Source organism: Pseudophryne corroboree, chromosome 3 (assembly GCF_028390025.1).
Source record: "Pseudophryne corroboree isolate aPseCor3 chromosome 3, aPseCor3.hap2, whole genome shotgun sequence".
NCBI lineage: Eukaryota > Metazoa > Chordata > Amphibia > Anura > Myobatrachidae > Pseudophryne > Pseudophryne corroboree.
The window spans coordinates 732,828,369-732,850,449 of record NC_086446.1 but is presented as its reverse complement, the minus strand read 5'-3'; the positions used below and the strand labels follow the sequence as shown (position 1 = coordinate 732,850,449).

The window sequence follows — 22,081 nt, the reverse complement described above, 5'->3', positions numbered from 1 at the left end:
AACTTGCAGAAAGTGGGCGTTAATGCGACTGCCATGGATGTGCAGTCACAATGTAAGTACAGTAAGGGCATTTTCAGGGCATGTAGGGACCTTATTCAGGTTTGTCAGCAAATCAAAAAAGGAAACAACAGGGAAAAAGCATGTTGCACTGCAGATGGGGCAGATGTAACACGTGCACAGAGAGCATGGCCGGATTAAAGGAGGGGCGACAGGAGCGGTCGTCCCGGGGCCCCTACACACTATCACCCAAATCATATGCCAGCGGCACTATTTAAACAGGAGCATAGCATTTAGCTGTGTTGCCATTCTCTCCCCTATTCGGCAGCGGCAGTGAGGAAGGATGACGCTCTCCCGCGGTTGCCCAGCAATGGCCCCGCTCTGCATTATGAGACGAGACAGAAAGGACACGCTGCAACCTCCCCCTCCCGTGCAGCTATCTCTCCGCCGTCGTGTGAAAGAGAAGCATGGAGGAATCTGTGACAGCCCGGTGTCCGCTTCCCACCAGCGCAGTCTGAGAACCATCTCTGGGCACCTGCCATCTCCTCCAGCCAGTGCAAGTGTGGTGGTGAGCAGGTGGGTGGAAGTACTGGGCTGAGCTGGGGCAGCGAGTGACAGGGAATGCTGGGGCTTGTAGTGCCACCTTCCCTGGAAGGGGCACACTTGGTGGCAGCTAGCAGATTTGTGCGGATATATATATATATATATATATATAAGCATCATAGCAGCACAAAATAAATGCAATAAACTGAATTCTGAAATCTTTGATGTATAATTGTAATTGATAGGGGCCCCCACAAGTTTGTTGCCCGGGGCCCCAACATACCTTAATTCGGCCCTGGCAGAGAGTAAGACTTGGGTGGGGTGTGTTCAAACTGAATTCTAAATTTCAGTGTAGAATTTAAGCAGCCAGTATTTACCCTGCCCGGCCCTGGCACACTGTGGATCACACCCACGTCCAGTGGCAAACGCAGGATTTGTAGAAGGCAGTTTCCAAATGCCGTCCACAATCTCCCACTCTGCGGAACATTGGAGCAAGTGTGGGAGTCTGGGGGAGCAGTAGAAGAACCCAGTAACGACCCGGGGCATTAATGTACACATCGGTCTTTTTATACACTGGATACTCTATGGAATTAATAATATTTAACACTATAGATGGTCTATAGTATAGGCTTTATCAAAACATTTAAACAATATAATTAAGTGGTCTGGAAAAGGTTAAACATATCGTCTCCTATATATTTGCCCAGATCTGTGACTCTGTGACTCATTTCCTAACGCTGGGTGGAGTCACAACGCTGGGCGGAGTCTGAGTCATAGAGTCACAGATCTGGGTGGCTGGATGCAGGGCATGATCCCTTAACTTTCTGGTAAGTCGTGAGCACTTTAAATATAGTTGAACAAAGCACCTAAGATGCAGAGGTCTCGCTCCCTGTCTGACCACACGCTGCTGCAACTATTTCCGTCTTGCCCCGCACACCCACCCCTCCCCCACCCACGCCATCCCCACACCCGGCAGTCCCGCACCCGCCCCTCCCCCACCCGCGGCACCCCACCCTCACATGGCAGCCCCACACCCGCCCCTGTGTGTATAAGCGGTGCTGCTACCAGTGGGCATTGTGTGTATAAGTGGCACTGCTACCTGTGGCCATTGTGTGTGTATAGGCGGCACTGCTACCTGTGGGCACTGTCTGTATAAGCGGCTCTACTACCTGTGGCCACTGTGTGTATAAGCTGCGCTGCTACCTGTGGCTATTGTGTGTGTATAAGCGGTGCTGCTACCTGTGGACACTGTGTTTATAAGCGGCTAGACTACCTGTGGGCACTGTGTGTAGAAGTGGCACTGCTAACTGTTGATACTGTCTGTATAAGCGGCTCTACTACCTGTGGCCACTGTGTGTATAAGCTGCACTGCTACCTGTGGCCACTGTGTGTATAAGCAGCTCTACCTGTGGCCACTGTGTGTATAAGCTGCACTGCTACCTGTGGGCACTGTGTGTGTATAAGCAGCTCTACTACCTGTGGGCACTGTGTGTAGAAGTGGCACTGCTACCTCTGGGTACTGTCTGTATAAGCTGCTCTACTACCTGTGGCCACTGTGTGTATAAGCTGCACTGCTACCTGTGGGCACTGTGTGTATAAGCGGTTATACTACCTGTGGGTATTGTGTGTATAAGCGGCTCTGCTACCTGTGGGTATTGTGTGTATAAGCCGCGGTGCTACCTGTGGGTATTGTGTGTATAAGCAGCTCTGCTATCTCTAAGCACAGGACTTTGGTGTCTTATCTACAGTGCATTGCTGCTATTAATCTGGTACTGATCGACACTTTACTAGAAATGTTTTTAATGAAGTGTTTCACATGTAAAACATGTAATTTCTAGAGATGAGCGGATTCGGTTTTACTCGGTTTTACTCGGTTCTCAAAACCGAATCTTATTGGCTATCCAAAACACGTGACATCCGTGAGCCAATTAGATGCCGTTTTGAGAACCGAGTAAAACCGAACCCGCTCATCTCTAGTAATTTCATCCTTTAACCCAGAAAATGTATTTTCAAAAATTGTCATTTAGACCTACATTCTGTACATCATGCCCTGCAGGCGCTGTTCACGCCGTGGCAAGGGGCTAGGCCCCCTTCACCATCGTCGTGCTATATTTAACCACTAACAAAACTAAGAATGCAGGCAATACTCCATATAATACAAATATTGAATGCCAGAAAGGCGTGCAGGGGATAACGGGGCGTAGCCCCTTGCAACGGTGTGAAGAGCGCCAGTAGGGCGCGATGAATCACCTAGTAATAAATAAATACCCAAACATAATAGAACTAGTACTGAACTTTCTAGGCACACATTCTCCCACCTCATGCTAAGGCCTCTATCTCTTCTTCCTAGTAGCTATTCTCTGGTCCAATGCACTGATTGAGGACACTGGACATGTGCAGCAGCTCTGCTCTGTCCCTTAGACTGCATGATGTGGCAGCAGCTCTAGTAATCGTGATATGTACCATTGCTATTATTGTCATAACTCGAGCCACTTGCCAAGAGTAGGGGGTTTTCCTGGCAAATGGACCCCCCCCCCGTGTTTGCCTATGACATTGTCCCGCCTTGTATCAGTATTCAGCAGAGCCGGATGCTCCTCTCTCCCAGGCCACAGATTTTATGCCAGTGGCTGGTGTGAGGCGGGCACCTAGGACCTGCAGGCAAGTTGGCTAATACCTACACTGCCTTGTGGATGTGGCCCAAAAGGGAAGGAATCACAGGTCGTGGCAGAACTTGTGAGCGGCAGGCCCATGTGCAAAAATATCTATTGGGCCTTCCTCCTCTACCCCACCCAAAGTTCATAATATGCCACATGGCAGAGGGTGACATGGAGAAACGGTGACATGGAGACGCATTGGGTGACAGTGAGAATCAGTGGGTGACGGGGGTAGGCAGGGGGTGACTGATGTGCAAGCACACAGTCCTTTGGTTTACATATCCTTTCTCTCTGACCGCTTTTTTCCTGTATCTTCTCATGACTAACCCTCTTCCCCTCACCTGCCACCTTACTAGATGCTACTGATTTCCCTTTTTGGCATATTTTTAGAATTACATAATGTGTCACTAAAATGTTGCCTATTAATACACTTTTATGAAATTAGCAGTAAAGAATATTTGCCAAGGCGGCCGGTCTGGATCTACGTGTAGTTTCATGTTTGAATTTCTCTTGTACTAATATCTAGTTAAACACAGTAGAATTTGTAGTTGGCTTTCAACTGTTCCATTAAAGAGCAGTAGTTAGAGATATGACCAAGTAGAGTTTACATAGCACCTGTGGTGTGATAAGGCCTAGCTGCCTTCAGATACAGGCCAGTGGGGAGGTGGCGTATGGCCATTGTCCTGTATGAGGAAGCACACAAGGAGCACTGTTTGCGTGGCTGAAGTAGTATGTCACACACACACAGATTAGCATGTAAAGCACACCGCGACATGTGATATATCATAGCTAGGCTTACCAGACCAGTCATGTCAATCCGGAAACATATATGACATGTGAAATGCACACACGTCACTGCATTATATTGCATGACTGGATCGTAAACTCTGCACCATTCTTGTCAACTTATAAACAAACCAGCCGTGAATCATATATAGGAGCATAATTAGAATTACCAAAGTCATTTTGCGAGAAATCCCCCCAAAATAGATTGATTAGGGATAGAGATGAGATGGATATGATAGAAAAGTGGATAGAGGGATAGATACAGAGGAGTAACAGGGACCCTGTGCTGGCTCCACCCCCTAAGGACACGACACCATGTTGTCGCTCGTCCCGGGAACTGCAACACTGGCCAGGGCGTTCTGAGGATGCTCCGAGCAACTGCACAGACTGCAGGAGGGCGCCTGCCTGGAGCGGGTGCGGGCTGATATGCCAGCGGTCAGAATACTGACCATGGCATCCTGATGGTTACAATCCTGACAGGGGTTTGGGTAAGTAACCCCCCCCCCCCCACACACACACACACACACACACACACACTCACACTCCCCTCTCTTCTAGCAGCCTAAATCTCCCCCAACCCCATACCTCCCAACATGTTTAACGAAGAAAGCGATCAAATGGGCGATGGCAGGAAGATTGACAGGAAGATGGGTGTCAACTGACAGTTTCTAGGGAGTGTCCGGAAAAACGCAGGCATGTCCAGCCGTTTGGAGGGAGGATTCCTGATGTCAGCTCCTGGCCAGATCATTGCAGCGGCTGAGTAAGTCCTGAGCTGTGCAGAGTCTGTGCAGCTCTCTACACAAATGTTCGCACCCCTGCACATCAACTACCCTCTCCCCCTATAGCCGGCAACTACCTGATCGCAGCACTGCAAAAAAACGCCTCCGTGCGATGAGGTCTAAATCACCCCCTTTGACCTCTGGGATCCTGATCGGAGCATCCAAGGGATAGTGGCCTCAGGGTGCATTCCAGTAACCCCGCTAGCCAGAAGCAGGAGTCGTGGGGCGACAGTACTGCTCACACACCCATAGTTTTGCCATGGATAGATATCAGAGAATGGGTCTGGGACTCAGGTTCGACAGCAAAAAGGTTGACACACCTTAGGTCGACGCCAATTGGTCGACACACCTTAGGTCGACATGGACAAAAGGTCGACAGGAACAAGGTCGACATGGAAAAAGGTCGACATGAGTTTTTTATGTTTTTTTGGTGTCGTTTTCTTCATAGAATGACCGGGAACCCCAATTAGTGCTCGCTTTGCTCGCCATGCTTCGGGCATGGTGCCTTCGCTCCGCTACCGCTTCGTTCGGCACAGATTACTGTTCCAATCGTAGTCCACGTGGATCGTTAAGTATGAAAAGGTTCCAAAAAAGAAAAAAACGTGAAAAACTCATGTCGACCTTTTTCTATGTCAACCTAAGGTGTGTCGACCAATTGGCGGCGACCTAAAGTGTGTCGGCCTTTTTGCTGTCGACCTGGAGTCCGGATACCCAGAGAATAGAGAGAGAGATGAATAATATCTCCCCAGTGATGCAGGCACAGGTCAGGACATGGAGTGTGTGTCTGTATGTAACTATGTACATAGCTCTCACTCTCTGCTCTCCTATATGAGGGAGCCCACCCCTGTGTCATGCTCTCCTGTTATGGAGCCTGAGTTGTGTGTGAGAGAGAGAGAGAGCGGCGTGGTGTGTGATGCAGAGGGGCAGGAGCAGGCAGGGAGAGGGGCAGGCAGCAGGCAGGGAGGGGCAATTACCATTCATGGAGTGACACTTCCAGTAGGAGGAAGCCAGTGGCAGGCAGGGGGACAGGCTGTGTGTGCATTGGCCTGCACGCAGCACTGACAGCGCACGGTGTCCGCCTGTGTGTACCGGGGATTATTGCAGTGTGATGGCCGTAGTAGTAGCAGCAGTGCCGCCGCCGCTGCTGGGATAATCACCCATCTGCCCGGGAACCGGGGTGTGAGCGCACAGCTGCCGGGAGCAGCACATGGGAGCACTGGCCGGGAGATGAGGAGGAGCGGTGCCCGGGGAGGCAGCAGCAGCCGCAGCAGTGTGATGCCGGAGCGCCGGTGACAGCGCGGCTCACAGGTGAGAACTTCCATCCGCAGCGCAGTGTCACACGGCTCCTGTGCGGGGACTGTCCCGGGGAGGGTGGCTGCTGCTGTCACTGCATGGCTCTCCTGTATCACAGAGCTCAGTCCCCGCATACAGTGCTAGATAGATCAGCCAAGAGGTTCTGCATCAGCTGCGGTGTGTGTGTGTAACACAACCCATATGATGCAGAACCTTTTGACTTATCTATCTATCTATCTATCTATCTATCTATCTATCTATTTTATGTTCTGTATCATCTAAGTACAGTATCTCATATCTATCTATACAGATGTGTTCACGTACACGTATCCTCAAATTGCGCCAAATCGCTCCTCTTGGCGTGCCATGGACTTTGCGACTAAGCCCCACCACAGACACAAAATATGCCTCTTAGTATCGCTAATGCAGCAACTGTACAATGTGCAGGTACCCTGGACGGGCTGGTATTGGAAATCCCGGCACTCACTATCCCGACTGTCAGAATCCGTTGGGATCCCGCTGTCGGTATTTGGACTGTTGGGGTACCCTCAGTGATTCCCCCCCCCCCCCCCGGCCACTGGCGCTTGCAGTACACGCAGCTGCTGTCTGCGACTCAGACGCTAACCTGCGTAAGAAAGAGACGATGTAGGAGAAGCGCTGAGCATCATTATGCTTAAGCACCGACTTTATACAACAACACTAATCCTAAGTGCCTATAACAATATTAGCGCTTTATATGCAGCTATGATGCAAATAGGATATATATATACCGGGATTTTCAATTTGGCCTGAAGGGAGTAAAAACCCCTGATGTTTCTTCGGGTGCTGCGGTCGGGCTATTGAATTAGCTGAGCCGGTTACAAGTCCTTTTACACCTGTAAGCATACCGATTCAGTGAAACCTGTGTGTTTTCGGGTGAAATAGCGAAAACGGGGCTGTTATCGGACATTTTGCTTCGCCTGCTGGAGGCAGGTGAAGAAAACCCCCAGATAAGCCGCGGCACGCGTCGGCTTATCGGGGCCAATTAAATAGCCCCCGCGGCGAGACTTATCACCCGCCAGCTTCGGGCCAAATTGAATATCCCTACGAGAGTCCAGGAAGCCATAGTGGAGCGTCTAAGTCGCACTAAGCGTATCGTGTGCAAAAAAATAGGCGTATGGGGACACACAAACACATATACTATACACAATTGTGGCTACGGCACAGTAGGTATGAAATGTATGTGTAACACATCAGCCTGACGTGTCCTCCCCTTTATGACTGACAGAGGTGTACCTCACACAGGTGTAGCAGCTAATTGCTGTGCTAATCTCCCTAGTGTCACACATTTGAGTCACTGTACTTGGTTTGCTCTTTGTAGTCTGTAAAGTCACCAGAATCACCTCTGTCCTTAGTTGGGGTCCCATACTGAAAAACCTGTTATCCTGAAGATGAGAGTCCTAAGTTATAGCAATACTGCTCAGTGTGCACGTCTGATTTATGTGTGTACCGCTGCTGTACGTCCACACTGTCCCTGCTGGGGGGATCATTCATTACTCTATACGTCATGATTACCACTAGTGTTTTGTATTGCGTTACAGCCAGGTGTTGTGTTGATCTCATTTTCTCACTGGATCTGTGATGATGTCTTGTAAAGTTGGCAGCAATGTGTTGTGTGTGTGTGTGGAGACAGCACTGGGTTGTGTGTGGAGGCAGCACTGTGTGTGTGTGTGTAGACACTGTGTTGTGTATGTGTAGTTTGTTTTTTTTTAAACTAGAATGTAGGAACTGATTCATTGTATACTGCTGCTTACTGAGACATGTACTGTATATACTGCTGCCTACTGAGACATGTACTGTATATACTGCTGCTTACTGAGACATGTACTGTATGTATTGTCGATTACTGGAACACGTACTGTATATACTGCCGCTTACTGGGACATGTACTGTATATACTGCCGGTAGCTGGGACATGTACTGTATGTATTGACGATTACTGGGTCATGTACTGTATATACTGCCGGTTACTGGGTCATGTACTGTATATTCTGCTGCTTACTGGGACACGTACTGTATATACTGCTGCTTATGGGGTCACATATATTCATTCAAGTGTATGTTTCTTGAGGTGTATAGACACGCCCTCTAAGAATGAACCTAGGTCCCCAGTTACCCCCCAGTTAAGCCCTGAAAACGGACCTGCACTCAGCCCTGTATCGGCCACAAAATGCCATTGTGAAACTCGCCTCCACCAACCTGGGACCAGCGCATTTACTCACTGATTACTTTTCCTGCAAGATAAGTCTGAATGTCCTGTGTAGAGAAAGCGGAGCGGATGGCCGGGCAGCAGCCTTCTACAGCACAACTTATGCCAATGTACAGCATATGTACCATACAGAATTCACCTTTTCTTTCCCTATAGGTAGATTTTTTTTTTTTAAGCTATTAATTAAGCTGTTAGTTGAATTGTTAGCATAATTGTATGTTTAGGCGTTAGGTTTGTTTCTTGCTGGCCTCTCCATGGGTGCCCAGGGGTGATGTATAGATAGAAGTAGTGATACAGCGTAGAGATTTAGGTGCGAAGCTTCATCCAGACAATACTAAATGAGGAGCTTATTTGAATCCAATTGTAAAATCTCATTGTGGGATTACATTGGGTTTCTCTAGCTCATTCCATCTATAAGTAATACATAATTGCCTTATAGTATAGTATAGGTATACCCATACCATAGTATAATACCGTTTACAATAACATATAATAATAATAATATACACTGCACGTATATGAAATATAAAACATCTGCACCAAACTGGGTTCTGGGGGTGTGGTATGACTTGCCGACAGTCATCAGGTCAATCCGGATGATATGTCAACATGATGAACTGTCGACCAACCAACTGTAGAGGTCTAGTGGTCTCTTACCTTCTCCCGAATATAGCGGTAGCTCCACCATCTTGTTCTGGGTAACGGTGGTCACATGAAGATCAGTGCCAGCGCAGGCATCTAAGGATAGGCATTCCGAGGAGTATTTCTCCCCCTATACCTAACCCTAATTCTAACCCTCCCCCTAGTGTCTAAAAATTACCCTTCCCACCAGCAGCCTAATCCGTACCGCCACCCCGCAATCTAACCCTACCAGCAGTACCTAACCCTAATTCTAACCCTAACGTTGCTGCCCGACAGACTAACCCTAACCCTATTGCCACATAGGAACAATGGATGTGGCATTATCCTGTAAAAATCTAGTGAATCATAACAAAATAACAAATATAGGGGTCTATTCATGAAACCGTGAAGAGTGTGGAGAAGTGAGCCAGTGGAGAAGTTGCCCATGGCAACCAATCAGCATTGATGTAACATTTATAATTTGCATACTATAAAATTATACAGAGCAGCTGATTGGTTGCCATGGGCAACTTCTCCACTGGCTCACTTCTCCACTGGCTCACTTCTCCACACTTTTCACTGCTTCATGAATAGACCCCCACAGTAGCAGATGTATTAAGCCTGGAGAATTGATAAAGTAGTGATAAGTGGAAGGTGATAACACACTAGCGAATCAGCTCCTAACTGCCATTTTTCAAACCCATAATGATTTGCTGGTGCGTTATCACCTTCCACTTATCTCTGCTTTATCTCTTCAACCGGCTTAATACATCTGCCCCATAAACTGTAGTATAATAATTTGCAACTTGTAAATTGACTGACTACACCGTATTCCTGTAAGTGTGAGAGATAACATGTCATCTCTTTTAGGGGTCTATTCATGAAACAGTGAAAAGAGTGGAGAAGTTGCCCATGGCAACCAATCAGCTGCTCTGTATGATTTTATAGTATGCAAATTATAAATGTCACTTCAGTGCTGATTGGCTCTTCTCCACTGGCTCACTTCTCCACAGTTTTCACTGCTTTATGAATAGACCCCATAGAATCCACCATCGTATGACACTGCATGGATTCTGGAGATGACGTAATATTTATTAGACCATGAACTATATGGGATCGGTATGGTATCCGACCGCATACCAACTATACAGGCCGACTATACCAGAATCGTGCTGTCCTGTCGGCGCCAGGGAAATCAGTAAATGTGGTGTTGACTTTTTTTGTTTCTACTCTTAATTTGTCGCATATTTCCCCATCTCTGAAACAATGGGGTTCAGGGGGATTGGGTAGCAAACCACATGGGTGGTACAACCAGCAGTTCCCCAGTGCCCAGCTATAAAAACGCCCCAGGGTGAGAGTAATAATCAGGACCACACATTTTGTCTCTGGCTTGTAAATAAATGCTCATGAATAGAACGCTCACTGTATTGTGTAAGGTCCCTTTTTCCCTCTGCATTCCTGGAATACGTCATACCCTGTAGATGTGTGGCATTGACTCAGCCGTGTAGTCAAAACCATGAGATTATCAGGGTAGCCGTGTTGTGTGTGGGGTCAGTCAGACGTCAGATAAGTTTTGTTATGTCGCTTTATGGTTTGTTACAGTATGTCCAGCATGACTGTGTTTTCAAGATAGGATTTAATTAGGAGATTTCACATTTCCTTTTGTACAGCAAAATCACTTTTGCTACATATATTATCATAAACAAAGCAGATATGGGGGTATTTTTAAATGGAGATAAAGGGGGTCATTCCGAGTTGATCGCTCGCTAGCTACTTTTTGCAGCGCTGCGATCAGATAGTCGCCGCCCACAGGGGAGTGTATTTTCCCTTTGCAAGTGTGCGATCACCTGTGCAGCCGAGCTCTGCAAAAACAATTTGTGCAGTTTCTGAGTAGCTCTGGACTTACTCAGCCCTTGCGATCACTTCCGCCTGTCTGGTCCCGGAATTGACGTCAGACAGCCGCCCTGCAAACGCTTGGACACGCCTGCGTTTTCCCAAACACTCCCAGAAAACGGTCAGTTGACACCCATACACGCCCTCTTCCTGTCAATCTCCTTGCGATCGGCTGTGCGAATAGATTCTTTGTTAAATCCATTGCTCAGCAACGATCCGCTTTGTACCCGTACAGCGCGCCTGCGCATTGCGGTGCATGCGCATCCGCAGTAGTGACCTGAACGCTGCGCTGCGAAAAATGTCAGCGAGCGATCAGGTCTGAATGACCCCCAAAGTGCACGGAGATAAAGTACTAGCCAATCAGCTCCCAACTGTCATGTCACAGGCTGTTTGAAAAAGGACAGTTAGGAGATGGTTGGTTAGTACTTTGGGGGGATATGTACTAAGCAGTGATAAAAGTGGAGAAGTTGCCCATGGCAACCTATCAGCTGCTCTGTTTGCTTTTATAGTATGAAAATTATAAATGTTACGTCAATGCTGGTTGGTTGCCATGGGCAAATTCTCCACTGGTTTACTTCTCCACTTTTATCACTGCTTAGTACATCTCCCCCTGGGCGGGATGTACTAAGATACATCGCCGCCCCTCGCCGCTTACCGCAGCGATGTTGATCGCATATGTACTAACATATGCGATCAATATCGCAATGCGGTGACAGAGGTCCCCCGCGATACCTGTCAGGTGGTCTGCGGGGGGTATTCTTCACCTCCCTGGGATCTTCACACTGCCTAGACGTCGGAAAGCAGCAGCAGGCTGCCCCCGACGCCTCCTCCTCCCCCCTGCAGCCGAAAGGACCTCCGGATGCGTTGCTAGGGGGAGGAGGAGATTACCTTCCGGGTCCAGGGCAGCCTGGAGGAAGGTATGCCGGGGGGGGGGGGCGTCTGCGGCAGGTTGCGGCGGTCGGCGATAAAAAGCCCATAGGCTTATATAGGGTATCGCCATCCAAAGATGGCGATACCCTGGACGTCGAAAACGCGGCGGTAGGGTCTTAGTAAATTTGAAAATGCGGTAAAACCCCCGTTTTCGGGGGTCTTACCGCATTTTTCCTTTAGTACATCCTGTTCCCTATCTCCATACACTTTATTTCCATCGAAGGCTTGGCAAATAGACATCTAAGGGGGAGATGTACTAAGCAGTGAAAAGAGTGGAGAAGTGAGTCAGCGGAGAAGTTGCCCATGGTAATCAATCAGCTGCTCTGTATAATTTTATAGTATGCAAATTATATATGTTACTTCAATGCTGATTGGTTGCAATGGACTACTTCTCCACTGTTTTTACTGCTTAGTACATCTCCCGCTTAGTCACAAGTGCTACGTACCATGGGTTAATGCACACAACAGGCCTGGCAATAAACTTCAATACATTTCAACTAATTTAACAGAAATGGAACCCTGCCACCTAGTGGCTGAACAATTATGAAAATGGTTGGTCTGCTTATTTGGTATTTCAAAAGTTTTTTTTATAGCACATGGGTGGGGGAGAGTGGGCATATTTAGGGTTATATAGGAAAGTACTTCATCACTATAATGCCACTCAGTTAGGTAGCATATCTGAATTGTTCATTTGTCTAGGAATATTAATTTCGTACATCTTGTGTCTGCAGGGTGATCAGCTGATCGCGCTATTAAAGCTTCCAGTACCTTGTAAATAGAGTTACTTATAGTCCTAGCTTTTACTTTTTAGCGCTAGTGAGCAAATATAAGCTCTACTGTGATTGGTCGCTGTGAGTCACTTCACATTTGTGCGCATTGCACTATATGTTAGATGTAAATAAGGTGTAAAGTGGATTTGTTACCTGCCGTGTGCTGTAACAATCTACAGAAATATTCTAGCAACTGCGGCATGTGTGATGAAGGAAGGAGCAATATGTTGCTCAGACCTTCATTATATCGCTCAATGTGTACCCAGGGTCCGATATGTCGGCCCGCCGGACCTGCATATCTCTTGGGTTACATCGTCACAGTGTGTACTCAGCTTAAGTCATGAAAATATAAATGTGTGTGATTATGGTCGCGTCTGCTGTATGTCTGTGGTTATCCCACAGCCTCAGTATGGTGCCTTGTTGGATCGGACTGTTTGAACTCTGACCTTAATGGTCATATTTGTATTTTCAGGTGGCCATAGGAGACTTCTCTGTACTTGAATGGTCAAATCAGTGAGAGATCTGGACCATGGGACATGTGTATTGGTGACATTTAATAACCAGCAGAAATCTTGAACACCAGTCCAAAAACAAAACAAAAAATTTCCTTTTACAAAAAAACCCCATTAATAACATTCATGAATTTACATGTAAAAATCTCAAGAATTTGACAGCTTGAGGTCACCAGCTTGTGGCTATGTTGGAAAGTATTTGTTACTTCGCACATACAACTTTCTGTCAGTAAGAGTCTGATATGACAGAAAAAAATAAGTAAACTTTTATATATTGCTGAAAGTCAATGCCGGTTGTGGAACTACCACCGTAACGGGGCCGCATCGGCTAGGGTGGCGGGAGATGAGCGCGTGCTGATCGTGTGTATCCTGTCCATCTTCACCACCTCCTTGCTGTCACTCGGTGTCAATCCTGCAGTCAGCAGTAGTATTCAGTCAGTCGGGCTGGCGGGAAGGAGACTTCAAGATATGCTGGTCATTATGGAAGACCAATGGCCCACAAACGGAAAGAGCGGAATGTATAAGGCAGGCCTGGCCAACCTGTGGCTCTCCAGCTGCTGTGAAACTACAAGTCCCAGCATGCCCTGCCAACAGCTGGGGAGCAACAGGTTGGCCAGGCCTGGAAGGAGTAATTATTATTAATCTTAAAGCTGCATCACCGCCTAGTATAAGGTGGTAGTTCAGATGGCTCTGGCCAAGGCGGCCATAAGGGGGGACTGCGGGGACTGGAGTCCCGGGCCCTTATAGAGAGAGGCAGGGCTGCCATCAGAAAATATGGGCCCCCGAGACTGACAAAATAGACAGGGTCCCTCCCCCCCCAAAATAGATTTTGCCGCACTGCTCCACCCCATTTGATGTCATACATTGTGATGTTACATATAGGTGGAGTGTTGCAGACCTAATGGAACGGTTTACAGAGAGCTGATGCGCAGATAAGGCTTGTTTTAAGAATGGTGGTAGGAACCAGGGGTGAGCCCCGTTCCTTGTAAGGGCCTGGGACACCAGTCCCCCCAGCCCCCCCTGATGGCTACCCTGGAGAGGGGGGGCCACCCCTGGCTCCTTCAGCCAAAACCTGGAGAGCTGCACAGGCAGTGCAACAACAGTGGGCTGATACACAGGGAGGGCTTAAAACAAGCCTTCCCTGTGAATCAGCTCTGTGAATCGTTCCTGCAGGTCCGCAATGCTCCACCGGTATGTAGCGTCATGATTGTGACATCACATATCGGTGGGGGGGCCCTGTCTGTTTTGTCAGTCCTGGGCCCCACAATTTCTGATGGCAGACCTGGCTCCGCTCAAACTCCTCAGACTGCCAAGTGTATTCATTTTCCATCCCTATGACAATTCTATAACAAACTGGAAAATCACTGAAGTAAACTACCCTAAAATAATAATAATAATAATAATAATAATAATTTTATTTATATAGCGCTCTTTCTCCCATAGGACTCAAGGCGCTTAACAGATACATAGCATAATATAGTACAGAAAATAATGAAGTACATTTTCATAAAATACAGAAGCATGAAGATACTAAAAGGGACAATTATGGGAATGCTTGAGTAAACAGAAAAGTCTTGAGTCTACTTTTGAAGGATTCTATAGTTGGGGCCTCTCGCACTGTGCGGGGAAGTGAGTTCCATAGAGTCGGAGCCGCATGACTAAAAGCTCGACCCCCAGATGAATTACGGTAGATTCTAGGTACTGCTAAAAGTCCTTCATCTACAGATCGCAGTAATCGAGTGGGGCAGTATGGGGTCAGAAGCTGTTTCAGGTACCTTGGGCCTTGGTCATGTAATGCTTTGAAACTCAGTAAGCCAATCTTGAAGATGATTCGCCATCGTACAGGCAGCCAGTGAAAGGAGTAGAGGATGGGTGTTATGTGGCTAGAACGGGGCTGGTTGGTTAATAGCCTGGCAGCTGTGTTTTGCACCAGCTGTAAGCGTTGCAATTCTTTTGCTGGGAGACCAAGGTAGAGGGCATTACAGTAGTCTAATCGAGATGAAACAAATGCATGGATGACTTTTGGCAGATCATCTGAGGGAATTAAGTGCTTGATTCTGGCTATGTTCCTCAGGTGAAAGAATGAGGATTTGATTGTGGCTGATATCTGATGTTTAAGTGTCAAGCCACCATCCAGGACAACGCCAAGATTCCGCACACGATCACTGGTCTGTAATTCTGAATCCCCGAGTGTAAGTCCAGTTGGTTGGCTATGCTGCAGTCTGGTCCTTTGATGTTGCGGTCGTATCATAAATGGTAGCAGATAGCAAGTGTGAGCAGGAGGAACCCGAGTTTCGGCCAGGCGGTAAGAGGGTCAAAGCAGCCCCTAGAGCAGGCCTGGCCAACCTGTGGCTCTCCAGCTGTTGTGAAACTACAAATCTCAGCGTGCTCTGCAACAGTTTTAGCATTTCCTAATAGCAAAAGTGTAGCATGGCATGCTGGGATTTGTAGTTTCACAACAGCTGGAGAGCCACAGATTGGCCAGGCGTGCACTAGGATCTGTGGTTGGGGGAGGCGTACACTACTCAGTTGCAGCTTTAAAGCCTTCCTGGTTCCAGCTGTTGTATAGTGTATTTCTCATTTCCTTCCTCATGTTATTTGCTAGTCCATGCTCTTAAATGGCAAATAACATATTGGGAATCTCTAACCAGGAGAGGGAAATTGCACCCTGTATTACTTGTGAGCTTTCATTGATAATAGATATTTGGGGGAGCGCTGACATTAGTAAAATATGGATTATTTTTTGTTTGTTCTTAAACAGTTGAGCACATGAACAAATATAAAATGGATAGATCGGTAAAATGCAGGCTAAGGAAAGACGCAATTACGTGTTTATTCAGGGTCGGGTGAATCTCAAGATGTGTCTAGGTCTGCTACAATAGAATATGCGCCAGGTTTACGCCAGGAGAAAACAGTAGCATATGCACCAGGGTTGGGGCAGGAGATGTGGGTGACAGTACTAGTAATAAATGCTAAGTAACGTTCTCAATTTCAACACAATGTATTACTATAATGAAGGGTAACATAAATAAGGTAGAATAGGGTCGGACCGTTTTATGAATAAATACGAAATTTACATTTACCATGAAAAATACAATTATATATATATATATATAGATAGAAATATGAATCAAATGTGCAAATTATTTTCAGCTGAATGCAAACACCCGTTGTCTCCTTCATTAAAAACCAAAAGGAAATATTTTGAAGTGCTGCGGGCCAAATGCAGATAACAGTGAAGTAATGCCAGTAGGTGGCTGCAACGTCATATAACATAGCAGCCACACTAATGATTAATATAGTCAGTGGGAGGGATTCAGATGCAGTCAGCCAATCAGAAGCGGCTGCCAATTGTCGTCATCATCAGGGCAGCCATCAGGGGGGGACTGTATGGACTGGTGTCCCGGGCCCTTACAGAGAGGGGCCCCTACCCCTGTCGCCTACTGCCAATACCTGTAGAGCTACACCAGTCTGTGAATAAACAGCTGGCTGATGCACAGGGAGGACTTTTTAAAACAAGCCTTATCTGTGCATCAGCTCTCTGTAAACAGTTCCTGTAGGTCCGCAACACTCCACCTATATATAACGTCCCAATGTATGACATCACATAGGGGTGGAGCATCCCGACGACCGGTATTTTATACCAAGCCACTTGTGAGATATCACTTATATTTCTGTAGTTACGTTTTAGTTTCTTATAGCTTTAACATTGTAAAGTTCCTCATATTTTCCCTCCTCTCCTCCAAGACTTTCCTATTTAACCACCATTTATTCATACACACGTTATTCCCATACCATATGCACATGGAACATTTTTTTAGTTTCCCATTTGATCTCCATGCTTTTATATAATAATACTTTTTTCCCATGCAGTGCCTCCCCTAGCCAATTCAACATCTGTCCTTCTAATATTCATAGCTTGAAACTCAAGGAAAATGTGACCTTGTGTAGGTGAATAATTACCTGTAGAAATGTTTTCCGACTTTATTAGCTGTGGGACCCACACACTATGAAATTCCACGGTAATATATTGTGGTACTTATGGGACGTTTTACACAAGAGATCTGACACCTGCAATAACTCCTTTGGCTTACAGGGCTCTTCTGCCTTATCATTATGTGATAATGTTACAGTTACATGAAACCTATTCTGTTACAGCGACTGTACTGGAAGGTGCAAATGTTTCTCTTGTTCACTTGTCCCTTCCCCAGACGTAACTTAATCAGCTTACATGAAGAGACACAGTTTGAGTAAGTGTAACTTTATGACCTCTGAGAGAGTAATCAGATGCAGCTGTAAAGTAATTGTACAAACTCTGATAATGTGAGACATTGGGATATTGACACTGATCGTGTTACACTCTTTTCATGCAGCCTGCAGGAGAACCACTCTGTATTTTAAAGTTAATGTTCTGTAATAGTAATTATTAGATTGTCATACCCTGGAGCACCGTGATACTGCGTTTATTATTATCCTTTATATGGTGCCATAAGGTGTCAGTAGCAGGGCCGGATTGAGGGGGAGGGCGAAGGGGGAGACCGTTCCCCCCCTAACACAGTCATAGCCACGCCCACTTTTAAGCAGAAGAGAGATCTCCAGGGAGAGCCTGAGGCAGAATGCTGTGCTGCAGCCTGTACCACAGCAGCACAGAGGAGCCAGGAGAGCACGGGTTACAGAGCATATGCCCCTCACTTGCAGGTGTGTGGGTACTAGGGCTAATAAATACAATTACCCCACAGCACAGTCACATGTACATAGAACAATCACAAAGCACTATCTCAGTCTCACTCAAAAAGTTCAGTTTTTCAGGAATTGAGAGAGGAGGAGTTAGGATTGCAGATGGGAGGAGTTGGGACTGGAGAGGGGAGGAGTCACGATTAAACAGTATACGCCATTTTTTCACCTGATCGCTGCTCGCGTTTAAAAATAGGGACGTGGCTTCTTCATAGGGAAGGGGCATGGCCACAGTTATCCCCCTGTACTTGTGCCCCCCTGTAGCTGTGCCCCCAGTAGCAGTGCCCACAGTTGATTTGCCCCGAGTAGCTGTTCCACCCCCATAGCAGTGCCCTCTGTAGTTGTGCCCCTAGTAGTTGTGCCCCCTGTAGTAGCGCCGCTTGCAAACAAGAAAAACAAACAAAAAAAACAATACTTACCAGTCCCGCTCCTGCTTCCGGACTGCTGCCGCTGCTGTCTCCAGCCGCCGGCTCCTCTGTATGGGAGAGACATCATGACGTCTCTCCCATAGCAGCGCCACACTGACACTAGGGGTCAATTATGACCTCTAGCGTCATTCAGCGACGCCGGTTGCAGCGGGCGCCCACACAGCCCACGGCGCCTGCTGCAGCCAGGGAGAGGGGCGATCAGGAGTAGTGGCTCTTGCCACGGCGGCAGCGCCCTCGGGGTAGTAGCCCCCGGGCAAAAAGCTTGCTTGCCCGCGGCAATAGCCGCTACTGACAGGCATGTAAAGGGAGTGAGAGGTGAGAGAGAAGACTGACTGGAAGGGAATGACTGACTGGAGAGGTCAGTGAGAGAGAAGACTGACAGCAAAGGAATGATTGACAAGAGAGGACAGTGAAAGAAAAGACTGTCAGGGAAAGGGAGTGACTGGACAAGTGGACAGTGAGAGAACTCAAAAGGGAGGGAATGACTGATGAGAGGAGAGTGAATAAGACTGACATTGGAAGGGAGTAGGAGAGAAGACTGACGGGAAGGGAGTGACTGGAGAGGGAAGTAAGAAAGGAGTCTGTGGGGAGAAGGGAGTGAGACTGATATGAGTGGAGAGAGAAATATAACTGACAAGAGACTATAAAAAGGAAATGAAAGATACAGGGAAGAGAAGAACAGAGAAGAGGTCAGAGTAAGCATTTGCTCTTGGAGACCTTACAGAGAGAAAGGGTAATAGCTTCTTAAAGAGAAATAATTAGAGAATGAAGACCATGAACACACAGGAGATTCACACAAAGAGAAAGTGATAACAATTCAAGCAACTTAAAACACAGGAAACTCAATTTACAGAGAAGTGAATTTTTTTATTTTTTTTAAAAGAGCGTGTTTGGAAAGATGGGAATTTCAGTCAGATGTAAAAGGGATAGCAGACAGCTTCACATAGGGCCTGATTCAGCATGGATGGCAAAAGCAAAATCTTTCTCTAATGGGCAATACCATGTGCCGTGCAGATGGGGCAGATATAACATGTGCAGAGAGAGATAAGCCGCATACACACTGGTAGATATGAACTAACGATAGGAGCGATAACGATACGATATGATCGATATAGATTGTAAGCTTGCGAGCAGGGCCTTCCTACCTCTATGTCTGTCTGTTTTTACCCAGTTTTGTTCTATTACTGTTGTTCTAATTGTAAAGCGCAACGGAATATGCTGCGCTATATAAGAAACTGTTAATAAATAAATAAATATATTGGTCATATCGACCAGTTTGTACGGATAAACGATGCGTGCAGCCGAGGGTCGTTTTCATTCATCCATCATCTACTGAACATGCAGCTCAATGTTAACAATATCTTTGAGCTGCATGTTCGGAGAGTGAGGGGGATGATGTTACTGAACAATAGGGGGTCATTTCGAGTTGATAGCTCGCTAGCTAGTTTTAGCAGCCGTGCAAACGCTATGCCGCCGCCCACTGGGGAGTGTATTTTAGCTTAGCAGAAGTGCGAACGCTTGTGCAGCCGAGCTCTGCAAAAACAGTTTGTGCAGTTTCAGAGTAGCTCTGAACCTACTCAGCGCTTGCGATTACGTCAGCCTATTCCTGTCCGGATTTGACGTCATACACCCACCCAGCGAACGCCCAGCCACGGCTAAATTTTTTCAGACACACCTGCGTTTTTTGCAAACACTCCCTGAAAACGTTCAGTTGACACCCAGAAACGCCCGCTTCCTGTCAATCTTCTTGCGGCCGTCAGTGCGAAGGAAAACTTTGCTACAACCTGTGCACAACCACAACGGGCTTTGTACCCGTACGACGCGCGTGCGCATTGCGACCCATACGCATGTGCAGAAATGCCATTTTTTCACCTGATCGCTGCGCTGCGAAAATCGTCAGCGAGTGATCAACCCGGAATGACCCCCAATATCGTAAATCCATATCGTTCAGTGTGTATGCACTGGCAGTCTTCTCTAATTAGCAATCAGCGATATAGCGCCATTTGCTAACTAGCTGAGGTCGCCCAGTGTGTACCCGGCTTTAGATTTGGGTGGGGTGGGTTCAAACTGAAATCTAAATTGCAGTGTAAAAATAAAGCAGCCAGTATTTACCTTGCACAGAAACAAAATAACCCACCCAAATCTAACTCTCTCTGCACGTGTTACATTTGCCCCACCTGCAGTGCACATGGTTTTGCCCATTCGAGAAAGATTTTGCGATCCATGCTGAATTACTGTAGGCCCATAGACAGGGAAAGGTTGTAGCAAGTATGAAGCCTAAAACAGCATTTCTTCAGCATTTTAGCTGGAAATCGCAGATTTCTCCACGTAGCAATGGTGGCCATGCTGGGATGATATTTATATAGCAAAGCTTCTCTCATCTTTTGTTGTAAACCTAACACCTTCTCTGGATGTCATTTCGGGAGTATTTACCTGGAAGAGATGGAGAAAAACATGGAAGAGAGTTCTCCCGCAGTGCAGCATTTTTTTGCAGGTACCCTGCCCCTGTTCTGCACCTGCACACTGGACTTCAAACATAGAATAATGTTTCTCACATTTGTCAAAGATGGCAAAAACAGCCCACGCAGGTCTTCTCCTCCCAGGGATAGGTCCATTTCCCTTCGTCTGACCTGGCATGGATCTCCATATAGATACCGTGATATAATGAAAGCAAAACCTGTCAAAAACCACTTATAATTTTATACTGCTTGGCGCAATTTTACTAAATAGAACTCTGAGACGGGTAAAAGAGGGGCGATAAGAAGGCAGGCCTTGAAATAACACTGCGTGGGCTGGTGGAGAGGGTTAGAGACAGATGATGAAGTAACGGTGACGCAGCACAGATAGAGAATGCACCAGGACGGGTGTGGTGTAAAAGATCTAGATCCGGATGTACTAAGCGGAAAATGCGGTAAACCCCGTTTACCGCATTTTCCTGATGTACAGGTCCGGCAGGTCAGGTCCGGCAGGTCAGCGCCGCGGCGGGGTTGGCCAGCTTTAGCTGGCGATAGTCCATAGAAGCCTATGGGCTACTCTCCGCGGCGCTGTGTGAGGGATCCGATCGGATCCCTCCCAGTATGCCCTGCGGCCGCCCCCGTCACCCCGCGCATGCGCAGACTGACTCCTGGGGCTGAATCCCGGAAGTCAGGCTGCCGCTGTGCATCGCGAAGGACAGCTCTTATCGGAAGAGCTGTCCTCCGCAATGCTGATCGCATATGTTAGTACATATGCGATCAGCATCGTGGCGATGGGCGGCGATGTACATCAGTACATCCCGCCCCTAGTGTTTAGGTAGACAGTCATTAGGTTGATCCCAAATGGTCGACAGGTGAAAGGCAGTTTGACCCCAAAAGGTCAACAGGGTCAAGAGGTCAACATGAGAGTGGATAGTAAATCAAGCAAAAGTTAGGAAAACTTAAAAATAAGCCACAAAAACTTGTTGACTATTTGTGTGTTGACCATTGTCGTGTTGAACGTTTGTACCTGCCCACCTAATGCATGTAGACCTATTGACTGTTGACTTAAGACACTGTCACCCTATCATCCGAATGCCCACCAGGACAGGATCAGTGATTTCAATAGTGAAAATAAGAAATGGAAAGTGTAAGTGTAGGGGAAGGATTAGATTACAGTAAGGACGGAGATATGGGAATTTAGAGGTCTATTCATGAAGCAGTGAAAAGAGCGGAGAAGTGAGCCGGTGGAGAAGTTGCCCATGGCAACCAATCGGCTACTCCATACAACTTTTATTGTATGTAAATTATAAATGTTATTTCAATGCTGATTGGTTGCCATGGGCAACTTCTCCACTGGCTCACTTCTCCACACTTTTCACTGCTTCGTGAATAGACCTAAGTCTTAGACAGCAGATAACCCAGGCTATAGGGACATCC

At 47.0% G+C, this 22,081-nt stretch overlaps 1 protein-coding gene across 1 annotated transcript in view; it reads left to right on the top strand.

Annotated features, from left to right (window-relative positions):
- Positions 1–5,728: 5,728 nt before the first annotated feature.
- PTPRE (protein tyrosine phosphatase receptor type E) overlaps positions 5,729–22,081 on the top strand; it is a 297,445-nt gene continuing 281,092 nt past the window's right edge. The window contains exon 1 of the mRNA XM_063962220.1: positions 5,729–6,067. The gene's annotated coding sequence lies outside the window, so the exon portion shown is untranslated. The remainder of the gene's footprint in view (positions 6,068–22,081) is intronic.